This window comes from Ursus maritimus, unplaced genomic scaffold (genome assembly GCF_017311325.1).
Source record: "Ursus maritimus isolate PB19 unplaced genomic scaffold, ASM1731132v1 scaffold_20, whole genome shotgun sequence".
Lineage (NCBI taxonomy): Eukaryota > Metazoa > Chordata > Mammalia > Carnivora > Ursidae > Ursus > Ursus maritimus.
The window spans coordinates 16,427,629-16,445,512 of NW_024424453.1; the positions used below are offsets into that span (position 1 = coordinate 16,427,629).

Genomic DNA, 17,884 nt, shown 5'->3' on the forward strand with positions numbered 1-17,884 from the left:
ATTGAAAAATAACACACACACACACACACACACACACACAAAGATCCTTTGAAATACTTTGCATGTCTTAGCTTGGTGACAAACTCAGTCTTTGAATTAACAGTTTATCCCTTCTGCTTTAATGGATCAGGTCAAATCCTTTACCTAGACTATATTATTTTTCTCAACTATACTGGTTAAAAGCTTCCTCTCCCATCTCTGAACTCACAGATACATTGTTTATATTTATCCATACACTTAACAGATATCTCTTTCTTTAATGTTCATGTGTGTGTGTGTGTGTATTTTGACTCCTATAATGCAAGCTGCTTGAGGATAGAATACAATTATTCATCTGCAAATATATCCATGATGCTTAGTACAGTATCTTATACCCATTATCTGCTAAATAAACACTTGCTAATGTATGAATGTCTGAAACAACGAATGCGAACTGAGGCGGGTGATGACCTCAAATAACAGCCTGCATTATGCTAGACGTATAGTTCCAAAGTCCAAATTTGTTTGCAATATTTTCTTTTTCAATTTGTAGATTTATTTATATGCAAAGTTTACATCATCTTTTATCTTTGTATCTCTCCCCCTCTCTCTTCTATGTACAAAGTACTAAGGTTTATCGATTAATTATTTCAGTCCTATTTAATTATTCGGTAAGTGCCCCAATTCTACATGCTAACTAATTTAACCCTCATACAAATCCTATGATGCAGGTGCTATTATTGCCCCTAATTTCAAATGAAGAAACTGAGAGGGAATAACTCGCCTGTGGTCACACAGAGTAGGTGATGGCGCCAAAACTGGGTCCCAGGCAGCAGCCCCTTCGCCACAGCACGCTGTCTCCAAAACGCCTGTAAGGCATTGCCTCTGGGCCTGGAAATGAAGGCAGGAGAAGAGGATAAAGATGTCAGTGGCTCTTACTCTTTCCAGCTGTTGCAACATTCTAAAATGTAGTTTCTGCTTTGGCTTTTGTTTTCATTTTTATTTTCTTCCATTCTCTTAAAATAAAAGGGATATAATTGCATTTGTCAAATCAGGCTTGAATCGAGGCCACAGATTGGTCACCAATACAAGACTTCTGCGAAAATCAAGGGAAACTTTCCATGAGAATCAATTGGCTCTATGAGGAATTTACAACGGAGTGTTACATACTCTATTAGTATTTACTGTTGTATATAAACCCTTTAGATCAGTAAATCTACAGTAAACATATGTACATATAGTCATACCTTTTATCCCAGAGAACTGGTCGTTAAACCTTGACCGTACACCACTGTCTTGGAGGAACCGAAGGCATATTTGAGCGCGAGCTAAGGAGAAGCTGAGCTGCAGATACATTACCTTTGGCTTAGTGGGATGTATTTATGAGGTTTGCAGTCACTTCCGTGTATAGCTAAGTGACTGTTAGCCACACACATTTAGGAAAGGCTTCTATAAATATTTCAACTGCTCACGGTGCTGACTTACTCAGTACGATGACATAAAAGCGCAGGGCCGCAGGTTGTATTGTGATCTGAACACACCCTGTGGTGCCCGGCACAGGAAGTATGTGGGCTGTGGTCAAGAAACAAGAGCCAGCGGGGATGTACTGTATGGTGACTAACATAATATAATAAAAAATCATTAAAAAAAAAAAAAAAAGAAAGAAACAAGAGCCAGAAGTCAGTCTGCGGAAAATTCCTCCAATTATCAACCATGAAAATTATTAGCAGAGAATTAAGAGACCCTTGACACCTAGTAAAATCCAAAATTCTCCCCTGTCAGGAACATGCATAAAATGTAAAGTTTTATAATTATAAACATACCATACTGTTTTTGTGTTTGTTTGTGTCCCACATGGCTTTTTTTTTATTTGAAATAACAAATTCAATAAATATTAGCTGGATATTCATTATTTTCAAACCCTTTCTAGGCTTGGGAAATGCCTAATTTAATTTTTTTAATTTAAATTCAATTAATTAACATATAATGTATTATTAGTTTCAGAGGCAGAGATCAGTGATTCATCAGTCTTATATGATACACAGTAATCATTATATCATGTGCCCTCCTTAATGCCCATCACCCAGTTATCTCATCCCCCCACCCACTTTCCCTCCAGCGACCCTCAGTTTGTTTCCTATGATTAAGAGTCTCTTATGGTTTGTCTCTTTCTCTGATTTCATCTTATTTTATTTTTTCCTCTCTTCCCCTATGATCTTCTGTTTTGTTTCTTAAATTCCACATATGAGTGAGATCATAAGATAATTGTCTTTCTCTGACTGAATTATTTCGCTTAGCATAATACCCCCTAGTTCCATCCATGTAGTTGGAAATGGCAAGATTTCATTTTTTTTTAAAGATTTTATTTATTCATTTGTCAGAGAGAGAGAGCACAAGCCAGGGAGCGGCAGTCAGAGGGAGATATAGGCTCCCCACTGAGCAAGGAGCCCGATGTGGGACTCTATCCCAGGACCCTGGGATCATGACCTGAGCTGAAGGCAGACGCTTAACCAACTGAGCCACCCAGGTATCCCAAGATTTCATTTTTTTGATGGCTGAGTAATATTCCATTGTATATATATATACCACATCCTCTTTATCCATTCATCTGTTGATGGACATCTGGGCTCTTTCCATAGTTTGGCTATTGTGGACGTTGTTGCTATAAACATTGGGATGCAGGTTCCCCTTCGGATCACTACATTTGTATCTCTGGGGTAAACATCCAGTAGTACAATTGCTGGGTCATAGGGTAGCTCTGTTTTCAACTTTTTGAGGACCCCCCCATAGTGTTTTCTGGAAGGGCTGTACCAGTTTACATTCCCACCAGCATTGTAAGAGGAGTCCCCTTTCTCCACATTCTTGCCAACATCTGCCATTTCCTGACTCGTAATCTTTATCAAAACACCATCAGTATTTTTTACAGAGAAGGAACAAATAATCCTAAAGTTTGTATGGAACCAGAAAAGAACCGAATACCCAGAGGAATGTTGAAAAGAAAACGAAAGCTGATGGCATCACAATTCCAGACTTCAAGCTCTATTACAAAACTGTAATCATCAAGACAGTATGGTGCTGGCACAAAAACAGATGAATAGATCAAAGGAACAGAAGAGAGAGCCCAGAAATGGACCCTCAACTCCATGGTCAACTAATCTTCGACAAAGCAGGAAAGAATATCCAGTGGAAAAAAAGACAGTCTCTTCAACAAATGGTGTTGGGAAAATTGGACAGCCACATGCAGAAGAATGAAACTGGACCATTTTCTTACACCATACATAAAGATAAACTCAAAATGGATGAAAGACCTAAATGTGAGACAGGAATCCATCAAAACCTTAGAGGAGAACATAGGCAGCAACATCTTCGACCTTGGCTGCAGTAACTTCTTTCTAGACACGTCTCAAAAGGCAAGGGAAACAAAGGCAAAAATGAACTATTGGAACTTCACCAAGATAAAAAGCTTTTCCACAGCAAAGGAAACAGTCAACAAAACCAAAAGACAACCTACAGAATGGAAGAAGATATTTACAAATGTCTTATCAGATAAAGGGCTAGTATCTAAGATCTATAAGGAACTTATCAAACTTAACACCCAAAAACCAAATAGTCCAGTCAAGAAATGGGCAGAAGATATGAGCATATATTTCTCCAAAGAAGACCTACAAATGGCCAACAGACACATGAAAAAAATGCTCCACATCACTCTGCATCAGAGAAATACAGATCAAAACCACAATGAGATACCACCTCACACCAGTCAGAACGGGTAAAATCAAATGTACTATACTTTTTTTAAAAAGTTACTTAATTTAGAAAGGCAAATATTTATAAAGTAGAAGGAAAACTGTAAAGGAAAATCTCTGCAGCATCCTTTTTTAAATTTTTTCTTTCTTGATGGAAATGGCATATTTTATAAAGCTAGAATTCAACACTTCAACTGCAATTTGGAAACAATTGAGAATTTTTCAATAAAATAACTGAAAAATTATAATGATCTGATTTGGATGACTATGAAGGTTATGTTCTTTGGCCTTCTTTAAATTTATTTAATAAAAAACTGAGAAAAGTCAGATAAAAATCAATGAAACTCATGAAAAGTAATAAAGTTGAGCAATGAAATTAATATTGCTAATTTTAATAAAATAGCAAAAGTAGTAGTTCACTCAAAAGAGATACAAATGAGATACATTTCAATTGTAGTGAAAATGATTGTCACTGAAAGAAACTGCTAGACTGATAGGTAGTGATTAGGAAATTTATAATGTGGGTAATGGTGTCTTGGAAAGGACACTGGCCTGGGACTTGATAGATGTGAGTTTTAGCCCCAGCTCACCCTCAACCAGGGTTGACACTGGGCTATTTCTGGTTCCTGACTACTAACATTGCCTTGCAGTTGGGCCAAGAGTCAATCATCTGATTGAATCTCAAGGTCTCTCTCATTCTCTCTCTCAATCAATTCTGATACTTGTCACGAAGAATAAATTACCATCTAACATCTCGGTGATACAAAATTTGTCAAATTCATGTTAAGTAGCTCTTCAAATATAGCATGGGCTAACGCATGGACTATTCTGAGTTCATTTTATCTGGAACGGGGCTCTAGCGCTCAGAAATTGTCCCTCTCCCCATCCTATACCCACGCCACCTCACCCCCAAAAACATTTTGTAATGTCTCATTACAACATTGCCAAGGGCATCGTCTGTGCTCTGCCTACTGAACTCTGCCTCGGTAGTGTAAAGTGTTTGAGCTGGGCAAACAAGTTGGAAATTCAGTATTCATTTCCCAGACTGTGGTGGCTGTGGTTAAGCATTAGAGAAATATTATTTCTTATTTATACATTCTGGGACACCAATTAAGAAGGACTGCTTGAATGTGGTCCACACCAGAAGGTACTGAGGCCAAAGGCTTTTACACATTTTATCCATGACTTGGATGATGAAATAGGAATCCTGTTTATTCATTTTAAGGATGAAATCTTGGAAGGAGGTGCTGCTTATCCTTTGGAATATTTGAATAAAAGTCAAGAAAACCTAAGTAATTTGGAAAAGTAATAAGGAAAAGTTTGAGTGACCTCAAGAGATGAATATTGGATGGTAAAATTTTAAAGTAAATTAAATTTTGGGGATGTCAAATAACAACACATTGGGTACAGTTGTAGATAAATTTTAAGGGTCTAGTTCTCAGACTGGGGCTGCAAATTGAATAAGAGACAGCAACATTTCAACCTAGCTTTCTTGTTCCCCAAAGGTCACTGTGAATCTGGCTGAACTTGAACATATACAAAGGAAAAGTTTCAAATCCACCAACAATTTATCCTTGAAATTAATAAAATGAAGATAAAACAGTAAAAAGCAACAGTATTACCTGGAGGAATTATTTGTTCAAACTTCTCTGCATGTCAGATAATCACTGTCTCTATGGTATATATCTGGTTATCGACAGCACATTTAAGAGAAAAAGTATAACTCGAAGGTAATGCAGACGAAAGCAGGGACATTGGTCAAATAATTAGAATTAGGTGATGATAAAAAGAAATCTTAATAAGAATTAAAAGTGTTCAAAATGAAAAACAGAACACCTGAAGAATAACACAGTATGGATTTTGATGTTTGTAAAATGCATCTGAGATTCTTTTTCTTGAAACTATTTGGGACGCCTGGGCGGCTGAGTCGAAGCGCCTGCCTTCAGCTTGTGTCATGAACCCAGGGTCCTCGGATCCAGCCCCATGTCGGGCTCCCTGCTGGGTGGAGAGCCTGCTTCTCCCTCTGCCTCTCCCTCTGCCTCTGCCCCTCCCCCTGCTCGTGTGGGCTTTCTCTCTCTCTTTCTCTCTCTATCTCAAATAAATAAATAAAATCTTAAAAAAAAAAAAAAGAAAGAAACTATGAATAGAAAAAAATCATTTTAAAAATGGAGTTTGGACCGAAGGACCTCTTTGTAACCATCTACTTACGATCACGGCTGTTGGTGCAGGGGGCAGTCACACAAAGCGGAGAGGCTACCTGCCCTGGTCTAAAATTAGCAGCCCCAGCTTCTCCTTCCGCACTAAAGCTGCCTTAGGCTCTTCTCTCTCCTCGTGGCTCTGTTTAAATGCAAATGATTTGGGAGGGGTTGCCCTAACTCACTAATTTTACCTGGCAGTAAACACCTTAGCAACTAGAAACCCGACTAAAAGAGAAAGCAACTGGATGAGGGTTTCGGTGGATGTGCAGCCTTCCTGAACGTAAGAGGGAGATGTGGAGGAGGAAAGGAGGGTTTGTCAGAAAGGAGGGATGTAACCAAACGGTCCCTCATAACAGTCCATTTTGGGCATGTATGCCAAAGGTCTCAATCCCTGACCCAGCATCACTTCTGAGTCCGGTATGAAATGATGAAAGAAAATTTAAAGAACTCTCTTTAAACTTGTCACAGGCACAAATTCCAAACCCCATAAAGTGAGGCGCTTTTAACTGTGGTGCTGCAGGGAGGGTAGGAAGGGAGAAAAGTAAATGGCTTGAAAATAGTTAGACCTCTTTAACTAAAATTAGTTTCTGGCAAGGGCTCTCAGCCACATTGGCCTACATTTTCCAGAACTATTGTTCTTATGCTTTTTGCCCAAGTGGGTTTGTGTAGTTTCCAAAGTCAGGAGCTGACCATAAAGGGAAATCAGAAGAGCTGTGACTAAATGAAGGAGAAAATAAAATCCATATGACTAAAATTCTACTGCATAACGTCATTAATCGTTACTTCTGGAATGTAAGACTCCTCTGTGAGCATACATGGAAAACTTAATTTTGTGTCCTTGATATACACTATTAAAAACTGACTTCTAGCCAAGAAGAAAGAGTTGGCTTACACCCATATAAATGGTGCTATCATTACTCAAGGGAAGTGTGGCGCCCTCTGCTCTGGATGTATGCTGCTTTTCTTGGTCAACATCCGTTAAAGTTCTATTTCCATTCTCCAATGTGGTTAGGTCCTGTAAACTCTTTGGTGTTAAGCAACTAAACTATGTCTAATTGAAAAAAATGGAAACTGGGCAGGCATAGCTCATACGGCCATGTAATATACATATTCGTCAAAATGTTTTGAAAGAATCGTCAAAAAACGTAGAGTACAAGTTACTACTGTACTGGGATGGCTGAATGTTACATGCTGTCCATTCGAGTGAAAAATTACTGAAGCACACACTTGAGCAGTGTAAGAATCATCAGATCAACATCACTTCGAAGGGCTGCATTTACACAAACCACACACATACTCATTCTGACTGAGGAGACAAGGATATGATAATTTAGCAAAACATATTTTTAAAAACTTACTTTGACCAAAACAAAGGTTAGTAGTTGTATCTTTATTGCAAAACACACTGATTTTCTGTGCTTGGCATCCCAATTAACCTTAACAAAATGGCAGTCTTTTCTCACTCTTTCTACAAAGTATGTGTGGAAACGCCATTGCCAATATTTGTCATGACCTCTAAGCCAGCCCTTCCAAGAACATTTCCATTTTTGTGTTTGCCTTTGCTTTTAAGCCTGTAAAACATTCTGAAGTGAGAAAGTAGGGAGGGGGAAGTTGGTTTGGGGGGAAGAAAGCATGATTTAAGATCTGTGGAAAAACAGGGTAAGTGTTTTCTCTCTGTTAATAAAATATACTCTTTCTTTCTCCTCTCTCTTTGCCCTTTCTTTTCTTTCTTTCTTTCTTTCTTTCTTTCTTTCTTTCTTTCTTTCTTTCTTTCTTTTTTCTCTTTCTTTCTTTCTTCTTTCTCTTTCTTTCTATCTCTTTCTTTCTTTCCATCTCTTTTTCTTTCTTTCTTTCTTTCTTTCTTTCTTTCTTTCTTTCTTTCTTTCTTTCTTTCTTTCTTTCTTCTTTCTCTTTCTTTCTTTCTTCTTTCTCTTTCTTTCTTTCCATCTCTTTCTTTCTTTCTTTCTTTCTTTCTTTCTTTCTTTCTTTCTTTCTTTCTATTTATATGAAGGTAGAGATTTGGATCTGCCTTGTTCACTGCTGTATTCCCAATGCTTAGAACAGTGTTCATCAGATAGTAGGTGTTTAGAGAACATGTATTGAATGATTAAATGGTGTTTTTCTCTGTAAATAACATCCAATGAATATTTTTCTAAGTATTACTTCTTGATTGTAGAAAATCCATTGACAATATTGACTGAAAAAGAGTGGGTTTGTTTTTTTTTTTTTTTTTTTGCCCCCACCCAGGAAGGAATCCTTCTAACATAGCACATAAATTTCAGAGGAACACATGTGAAGAGGTGAGAGACAAAGTAATATCCTCCCCACGTCACATCCTCCCACTGCCTAGATAAACTCCAAACCAACCCAGCAATCAATTGTGTAACGATGTTGCAGTCTTCATTGAATTGCTGTCCACAAACATTATTAAGCACCTATCATGTGTATGGAACTGTGCTGTGAGCCATATAGGAAGATGACTAAGGCATGGACTTTATATTCAAATTAGACTTGTAAAGGAGAAGGCTACATAAATGAATAATTTCAATACAGTGTACAAAGTGCAATAATAGAAGTAGTTTACCCTGTTTGGAGGAGCTGGCAGTCAGGGCAGATTTCTTAGGGGACATTGTGACAGATATTACAGAAGATATTTGGACTGAATGTTAAATAGAAGCTTGCTAAGCAGACAGGAGCAGAAAGGCCATTCCAGAGAGAGCAGCCCGAGCAGTAATGTGAAGTCAGGAAGCTGCCTAATGCATTTGGGAAACCACAAGTCAACGCTGTGAGGTGAGGCCCAATGAGAGTTGAGTTTGGAGAGATAAACAGATACAAATTCTAAAAGTGATGGAAAACAATTAGAAGGGTTTAATAAATAAGGGCATAGCATGATCAGATTTGCATTTAAGAAAGATCACCCTAATTCCCATGGAGAATGGGTTTAAATGGAGTATGACCAAAGATAGGAACGTAGAACTAGGAACAAATTTAGGGGTTTAGGAGCACGGAGGGCATAACGCAGGTATTTGTGAATACCCTGGTGTACATTCCTCTACATTTCAGGAGAAATTTCTTAGCTAAAAATGCAGTTTAAGGAATATTTGGTATATAAGTAATCATTAAAGTCCATGGTGTGTGACAAAGTTATGATGAAAAAAGCCAGCAAGCCAAGAGAAAAAGAAGGAATCAAAAGAAAGGAAAAGAACTCTGGGCAGGAAAGAGAGAAGCAATGAGCACAGAAATGGAAGCATGAGGAAAACCAGGAGATAAATTACTTATATTGTAAGTATATCCACCTACCTTGTTTCTTTCTAATACAGGATAGTTGGAAGAAAGGCAGACAGGGACAAGGGGGCCCCACCCTAAGAGGAAACCACCCTTAAAAGAATTCGGAGCCTTCCACCCTTTCCCATGTGACAGGTAAATGACAAAAACCTGATTGGGTGACAGGGGCATGGAGGGTTAATCAGATTAAAAAGCATGCCAAGCCCATAGAGGGCATGTGCTATGGTGAGCACTGTGTATTGTGTAAGACTGATGAATCACAGACCTGTACCCCTGACACAAATAAAACAATATATGTTAATTTAAAAAAAATAAATAAATGGAGGGAAGGAAGGAAGGAAGGAAGGAAGGAAGGAAGGAAGGAAGGAAGAAAGAAAGAAAGAAAGAAAGAAAGAAAGAAAGAAAGAAAGAAAGAAAGAGAACCCTAGACTTAGAAACTCCAGGGGCAACCCTCTCAGGTCCCCTCCTTTTTGGGGAATTTTGTACTATCACTCAATAACCTTTGCTTTGCTTCTGACCACTCTCTCTGGGCTACCGCTTCATTCTTCAAAGCGGTGTGACCAAGAACCTCAAGCACCAAAGGAAAAGAAATCCTGAAACATTTCTACAGTTTGAAATCTTCAGAAAATAAGCATATGTTTCAGATAGTTAGGTATTTCTATTGTTCAGAATAGAAGTATAGAAAGAAAATAAATTTTCTTAGAGGGTATAAAATATTCTCACCACCAAATTTGGCTGCACACTGACTCCTGATTTTACCTATAAGCAAAGCATTTTTTGAAATTCCACTTATGGGGATCCTGGATGGCTCACTTGGTTAAGCGTCTGCCTTCAGCTCAGGTCATGATCTCAGGGTCCTGGGATGGAGTCCCATGTCTGGCTCCACACCAAGCAGGTAGTCTGCTTCTCCCTCTCCTTCTGCCCCGCCCCACCCCTTGTGTTCTCCCTCTCTGCATGAAATAAATAAAATCTTAAAAAGCAATAAAAATAAAATTAAATAAAATTCCACTTTGTGTGGCACTTATGTGGCTCAGTCGGTTGAGCATCCAACTCTTGATTTTGGCTCAGGTCATGATCTCAAGGTCAGGAGATTGAGCCCTGATGGGGCTCCATGCTGAGTGTGGAGCCTGCTTAAGATTCTCTCTCCCTCTTCCTCTGCCCCTCCCCCACTCACACTCACTCACATGTGCTCTCTCTCTTCCCATCTCTAAAAAAAAAAAGAGCTAAAAAATTAACAAAATAGCACTTGACATTTGTATACAGTGTTTTATTGTACATAAAGTTTTTTCATATGTACCCAGCTTATTACACTTCTTACAATAAACCTATAAGGTAGGAATTATTTTCAAAAGGAAAAAACGAGGGGCGCCTGGGTGGCACAGCGGTTAAGCGCCTGCCTTCAGCTCAGGGCATGATCCCGGCGTTATGGGATCGAGCCCCACATCAGGCTCTTCAGCTATGAGCCTGCTTCTTCCTCTCCCGCTCCCCCTGCTTGTGTTCCCTCTCTCGCTGGCTGTCTCTATCTCTGTCGAATAAATAAATAAAATCTTTAAAAAAAAAAAAAAAAGGAAAAAACGAAGGCTCAAAACCCAAGTAACCCATCCAAGGAAATGTTCCCAGGTCTTCTGAGTCCCAAGTTGCTTACACTAAAATTATACTCAGGGTTCTTGGGGTAAAGCTCTTTCATTCATACAAAACAACTTGGCCTTCTCTGAAAAACTAAGCTGATTTTCATGTAGGCGACTCATGGAGTTGCCAACATTGCCTCTCTAGGGTTTAGTCCTATGGCATAGATAAGGGCTTTTAAGCTGAGAAAACATGTTAACAATAACACACTATGTCACAAGACTTATGGGGATGTGTTGAAGAGTCACCATGGCATTACAATGACCCTTTAACATTTCACCTCACACCTGTCAGAATGGCTAAAATTAACAACACAGGAAGCAACAGATGTTGGCAAGGATGTGGAGAAAGGGGAACCCTCTTATGCTGTTGGTGGGAATGCAAATTGGTGCAGCCACTATAGAAAATAGTATGGAGGGTCCTCCAAAATTTAAAAATAGAGCCACCCAACAATTGCACTACTAGATATTTACCCAAAGGAAACAAAAATACTGATTCAAAGGGATACATACACCCCAATGTTAATAGCAGCATTATCAACAAGAGTCAAATTATGGAAACTGCCTATGTGTCCATTGACTGATGAATGGATAAAGAGGAGGTGGTTTATATATATAATGAAATATTACTCAGCCATAAAAAAGAATGAAATCTTGCCATTTGCAGCAACATGGATGGAGCTAGATAGTATTATGTTAAGTGAAATAAGTCAGTCAGAGAAAGACAAATACCATATGATTTCATGCATATGCGGAATTTAAGAAACAAAACAGATAAACATAGCAGGAAAGAAAAGAGAGAGAGGCAAACCAAGAAATGTAATTATAGAGAACAAACAGTGTTGCTGGAGGGGAGGGGAGCAGGAGGATGGGCTAAATGGGTGATGGGTATCAAGGAGGGTACTTGTGGTGAGCACTGGGTGTTATATGTAAGTGATCAATCATTAAATTCTATACCTGAAACTATTACTATACTGTATGTTAACTAAAAGGAATTTAAATTCAAACATGCACTACAAAAAAAAATAGATAAAAAAAATTTCAAAGAACAGAAATATCAGCGTAACTCAGATGTCTTAGCGAACTAAAGCAAAATGGTCATACTAGACTGGATACGGTCATGAAAACTCATGAGAATTTGTGGCAAATCAGCTTGCAAGGTATGGAGACATAAAGAGAACATTTTTGTCTCCCCTGAAGAGAAAAACCTCATACTTCTGGTGCTCTTTGTCATGTCCCAATTTCAAAGTACTATACCTTTAAGACTGGCCAAAGCCATAATCTTAGTCCTTAGGCTAGTCTTGGGTCTTTAAAAAAAACTGATCCCACAACAGAAAACACACATTCTGAACTCACTCATCCCCCTGAACTCTCTGTCTGCCAGATCCCAGTATCCCCTGCTGTGTGATCCAACCTCTGTCTGGCTGTGGACAGCCTCCGATTTCACCTCTGCTACCATTATTTTGGTGCTAGCATCTCTTCCCTAAGCAGCCCATGATCGCCTCTGCCAACTGAAGACCCTGGACTCAGCCCCGCATTTGGGAGAGGATGATGAGTAAAGGCAGCCGAGCCAGGCCACAGCTGCTGGAACACCACCCTATCCTTCACTGATAAAATTCTAATTTGGTTAAGAATTTTTTTTAACACCTTTGTGCCACTATATAGTTGTTTTTAAGACAACTTAAATGTCCATTTTTTAATGTAACCTAGACTTCGACATTATAGATCTCTTTAACAAATATATAAATCCTATTGACATTATGGTAAAATGGTTTGTGTGTACAGTTATCCAGAGATGAAATCTTCTCCGATTTGAAAGAAAACACTTTTTGCATCAATTGTTAGCATTTTCTCTTAAAATTAACTTTTAAGTCATCAATTTCCAGAATGCATGTAAACTTTTTTTTTTTTTGGTATAAAATAACAGAGCAGATTCATTTAATAAAGTCAATTCAGAAATTGTGTGTGTCATACCAATATCTCCAAAGACATCTTTTAAGAAAAGGGTTAGAGGAAACTCCATTGTTTCAAAGAGAAATAGTCTCTGAAACCCTGGTAAGTATAAATTATTATTCACAGTAACTGTCTAAACAGAAAGAAATTCCTTGAAGCCAGAAATGGCTTCTTGAAAAGTTTCAGTTAGAAAGTATTATGCACTATTACGCAGGGAATGTTTGAGCCAAATCTTCAAATGCACAGTCATTTAACAGATTTTATTGGAAGAATCTTCCACTATTATTTTAAGATCTTTCTATAATTATACACGGAAAATTTGTATTCAGCCAGAAAAATTTTACATTCTTCCTAATCCACCACTTTAATAGAAATATTTCTTCTAGCAATTATTTCTTCCCATTGTTTCTATCTGTATTAAGTTTTTCCAAAGCTTAAAATTATAGTAGAGGATGGTATACCTGAAATGAATGTAACACTGTATGTTAACTACACTGGAATTAAAATTTAAAAAGTTATAGGAGAGGATGAGATAAAAGTCTCTGTCAATATCTAACAATCTAGAAATGACCTTATGCTTTTAGACTAATTTTCCTAGGCTCTGTATTAATTATCATATGCATTCATGTTAGTAGCTCTAGACAGAGCGCCTGCTAGAGTCCATAGCAGGGTAAGACAACTAGTAAATCCATGAAATTTTCTCCTGTTTATTAAAACTTCAATTTTAATGGTTACATGTTTGTTTAAGATGTTTTATGTGTTGGTCAGAGATGTGTTCAATGCAATAGTGCTGAACAGGTTTCCTAATGGAATGAAACGCAAGTATGTGAAAATCAGGTATGCATAAGGAAACCACATTTGGTTTCATGTATCATATGGCTATGAACATTATAAGGCCTGTGGAATAAATAAATAATTCAATCCATTCCTTTTAAAATACATTTATAGACTGTCTACATTGAGCAGGGCTGTGATACCTTTGTAAAGTTTGGATCTAGTAAGTACACCACACACAAAAACACACACATACACATGCACGCACACAAATGGCTAATGGAAGGACGCATGACAAAAGCAGGATCAGACTAGTGGAGGGCGGATTAAAGGACAAAGACGGTGTCCACTTTGCCTCAATTGCAGGCAGGGCTGACCGTCAGTGGGCAGGCACCGATGCAACGTTCCTATTTGCTTAAAAGTTGAAGCACTTCTGTCCTGGGGTGCTCTCCCTCATCGTGGCTGCTCCCTCCCCCAATCTCCTCAGGGGTGAACTAAGAAGGCTGAAGTTAGCACAGCAGGAGACAGTGAGGGTTGCCCTGTTGGTTGGTGTTTGGTGGTTGCAAGCCAGTATTATCACTAATCTGACATCTTGAGTATCCATTCTGAGAATAAGGTAGAGATGGTGGGAGAGAAAACAGTGAATTGGAAGCAGATCAAAAATTAATATGCAAAAAAAAATTAATTTGCTTAAAATGTAATCTGAAAACTATTCCTTAAGCCCAGGATCAACACCACAAATGCCTGTAGGAGTTAAGCAAATAAAGTAAGTCGGTCAGAAGAGGACTGTGGCAAACTGGAGAGTGTATGACTCATAGAAGCTGGAAGTTGCTAGTCCCACACCCAGTATTATGCGAAGTCTTCAGATCTTTCAAGTGATATTAGAAATCTAGATTTGTATGTGAAGTCTATGCTTTTTTCTTCTTTACTTTCTTTTTTTTAGAGAGGGAGAGAGGGGTAGGGGAAGGCAGAGGAGGAGGGAGAGAGAGAGAATCTTAAGTAGGCAACATGCCCAGCACACAGTCCTACTCAGGGCTCGATTATACTACCCTGAGATCGTGACCTGAGCCGAAATTAAAAGTCAGATGCTTAACGGACCAAGCCACCCAGGCTCCCCGAAACCAAAACACCAAGAGAGCTAAACCATACGTATCTGTTAGTGGGATTCAGCTTGAGTCCATTAGCATGCAACTCCATTGTTTTCTGGTGAGGTGTGAACTTGTGCCTTCTCTTTTGACCTAAATAGTGCAAGCAGAAAAATCTACTTCTTATGACCCTGGCAATTTCATCCATTCACAATTACACAAAATGTTGTGGAATCGTAATCCTTGAATGTAATCGGGCGGGTTGAAGTCATTTCACAAATTAAAATAGTAGGCATTCATGTGGCCAAGCAAAAAGTCATAATCTTTTAAGGTTACATTCCTCCCCCCACCCATTTTTAAAAGTTCAACAACTGTATACTATTCTATAGGAACATGAATTGATGTTCATTTTGCTTCTTGCTTAATAAAACTCTGATATAAACTCTGTCCGAGGATTTATACCTAATAAAACTTAAAAGATCAGGCAGATTCTAGAAAAATTGTACTAAAAACATGGTAAATACAAAGACAATAAAACATATACGCCCATTTCTTCGTTTAAACAAAATGAGGACCAGAACAGAGCACCATTGTCCAAACCACTGTCCACCACTGTCCAAGATATTCAAGCGGTTCCTTCCACTGAAGGTACGAAAGAGGTAGAAAAGGTGTCATAATTTGGTACAGTCTGGAGCTTTTCCTCCTTCCTAGTGAGGAAATGGTGGTTCTAGGCACTACTTAGGAGGATTATAGTCTATCTGGTACTTTAAAAAAATCTCCGTCTCTGAGCACGAATGTTACTGGGGGGAGAGAGAACACAGAGCTGTCGTGCTTAGGGACGTCTCCACTGGCAGGCGGTGAACCAAGGGCGGCCGGCGTGCGCGCCGCAGAAAAACCGCCGCCGTCCACTAGCTGAGCGGTTAAAAGCCAGTTGTTAAACTTCTAAAAGTCAACTTACTTTTCTGTAAAATAGGAATAAAAATGCCTCCCGGAAATGTGAGAATCAAATGAGATTACAGAGGATTTACAAAGAATCAAATCTATTTAGCACGGGGTCCGGATGGTATTAATTGTTCTGATACCCCACCCACCAACACATCCACAACAAAAACCCCAGTTCGCTGCAGCCAAGAAGCTAGCAAGAGTCTAGAGACAGGTTTGCCAGGGAGGAGGAAGAGAAGGTGGCGGCCCCGGGTACATCGCCTGCCCGCACAGCCCACCCATTACTGGGAATCCTACTCTCCAGGAATAACAGACCGTCTCAAAGGTAAAGGGACCCCTTACCATCCCCCCTTATCTCTCCCTCATTTCTCCTTCGTCTTCCCTCACCTCTAGATCATTTAAGGGTCTGGAAGGAAGAATGCCTTAAAGTTTATCAACTAATAATTTCGCAAGGATTAATGTTATGACCGTGGCAGAGTAACAGAAGTACCTGCGGACGGGGAGGGATAGCAAAGAACAGAACCTCTAAGCAGGCCCCTGCAGGAACCGTGAGTACGGGAACGAGGCGTCTGTACGTGGGCAGGCTCACCAGCATGGACAGCGAACAAAGCCAGACTTGAGATCAGTCCTACTGGATCAACGGGTGTGGTATATAAACACCAGGCGCTGCTCTTTATTGTCTGCTGCTTCTGTGCCAGTCACCACGCCAAGGGCGCGTCTAACAATGGTTTCTTTCCCCCTATACTTAACTTTAGGAAGATACTATTACGGCCATTATTTAATGGATATGGAAATGGGAGCTAAGGGTGATTGAGTCCCGTGTGCTGCAGGCAACAGCAGGTCAGAAGTGAGATTTCAGTCAGGTTCTAGTCCAATTTCAAAGCCTGTGTTCTTAACCACTTCTGTTTACTGCCTCCCTTGCAAAGAAAGAGAATACACGTCTAGACGGACGACTGAAGATATTCAAGCGGTTCCTTCCACTGAAGGTACGAAAACTAATGAAGGATAGTGCTTGAGGACGGGAAAGGAAGAACTCACACATTTGGGAGAAACAGCCAAGAGAGGAGGAAGAGAGGGAAAGAGGAAGCGACGGCTAAAGAAGAAACGTGAGAGAAATGAGAAAGAATTGGTTAGACGGAGGTGGGGAGAAGGAGGGAAAGAGGAAAAGGAGGAAGAAAGAGGGGGAAGGAGGAGAGAGGGAGAGAGAGAGAGAGAAAATGAAAGAAAATTCTTTTTCTCTCAGGAGAGCGGAAGTGCTACCAGAGCAAGCTGGGGAGGCGGGCGGGTGATAATGGAGGGACATGATAAGAGGGAGTGTGGCGGCAACAGTAAAGGGACCCAGTTAACATGGCCCTGACTAGTTGTGCTAACGAGCTCTGTGGAGACTACTACCAAACAGCTGTTCGGAGAGCTTCGGCAGCTCAGAATTGCCCTGCAGCCCCAAGGGGCTCCCCGTTCCAATTCTTGAAGAAAAAGGTTGGCGGATCCATTCAGTTACCTCTTTTTCGTTTTATTATCTAAATCAGCCTGCTGAGGAAAGATTGGTTCAGGAGGGAATGTACCTGTGCTTTGAGAAATGGAATTAGGATATGCCTCTTTCCAACTATATTGAACTACACTGAATACAAAAAGAGAAAAGGTATATTTTTCTGCCGTGGGTTTTCCTAAATATTTAGAAATACACTTAACAGTATAGTATGTTGTTATTGCCAAATTGCTAACCTGCTATTTCCATCTTGATACTTTGCACAATCTTTAGTTGAAATCTCTAAAATCCCATGACCGTGGCTATTATGTTTTCAGATGTCACTATAGGTAGGAAGCGGTATTTGGGCTTTGGATTTGTCATAGAAAGAATGACATAAACTAGATGAACTCATACTCCATCATGATTTTGGCTTTGGTTTTACTGAAAGGCATCACTAATGCCTTCGGCCAATATATACCAGATGTTCTGTTAACAACAACAACAAAAATCTGAGTTTCTTCCTAGAGTAAGTATGGCTGGATATCCAAAGCCAGACTTTGGGGAGAAAATTCAGAGATAATGCCGAATTTTGAATTCAGAAATGTCCCCTCCTACACATGGCATCATTCTAAGTGAGTCAACAGAAATGATATTCTCTTACCCCTAAGTTCAATGCTGTGGCTGTTTGTACAGGGTGTTCTTTAGCTCACTGAAACAGAAATTAGATTTTCGAGTTAGGATATGGTTTAAAAATATGTACCTCACATGGGAATGGGAACTATTTAAGTCATGTTCAATCAGTCTTAAAAATTATTTCACAAAATGGATT

General features: G+C 39.3%; 1 long non-coding RNA gene across 1 annotated transcript in view; it reads right to left on the reverse strand.

Annotated features, from left to right (window-relative positions):
• Positions 1-791: 791 nt before the first annotated feature.
• The window catches only part of LOC103678166, a 207,051-nt gene continuing 189,958 nt past the window's right edge, over positions 792-17,884 (reverse strand). Inside the window, exon 3 of the long non-coding RNA XR_572611.1 lies at positions 792-870. This is a non-coding gene — a long non-coding RNA (uncharacterized LOC103678166). The remainder of the gene's footprint in view (positions 871-17,884) is intronic.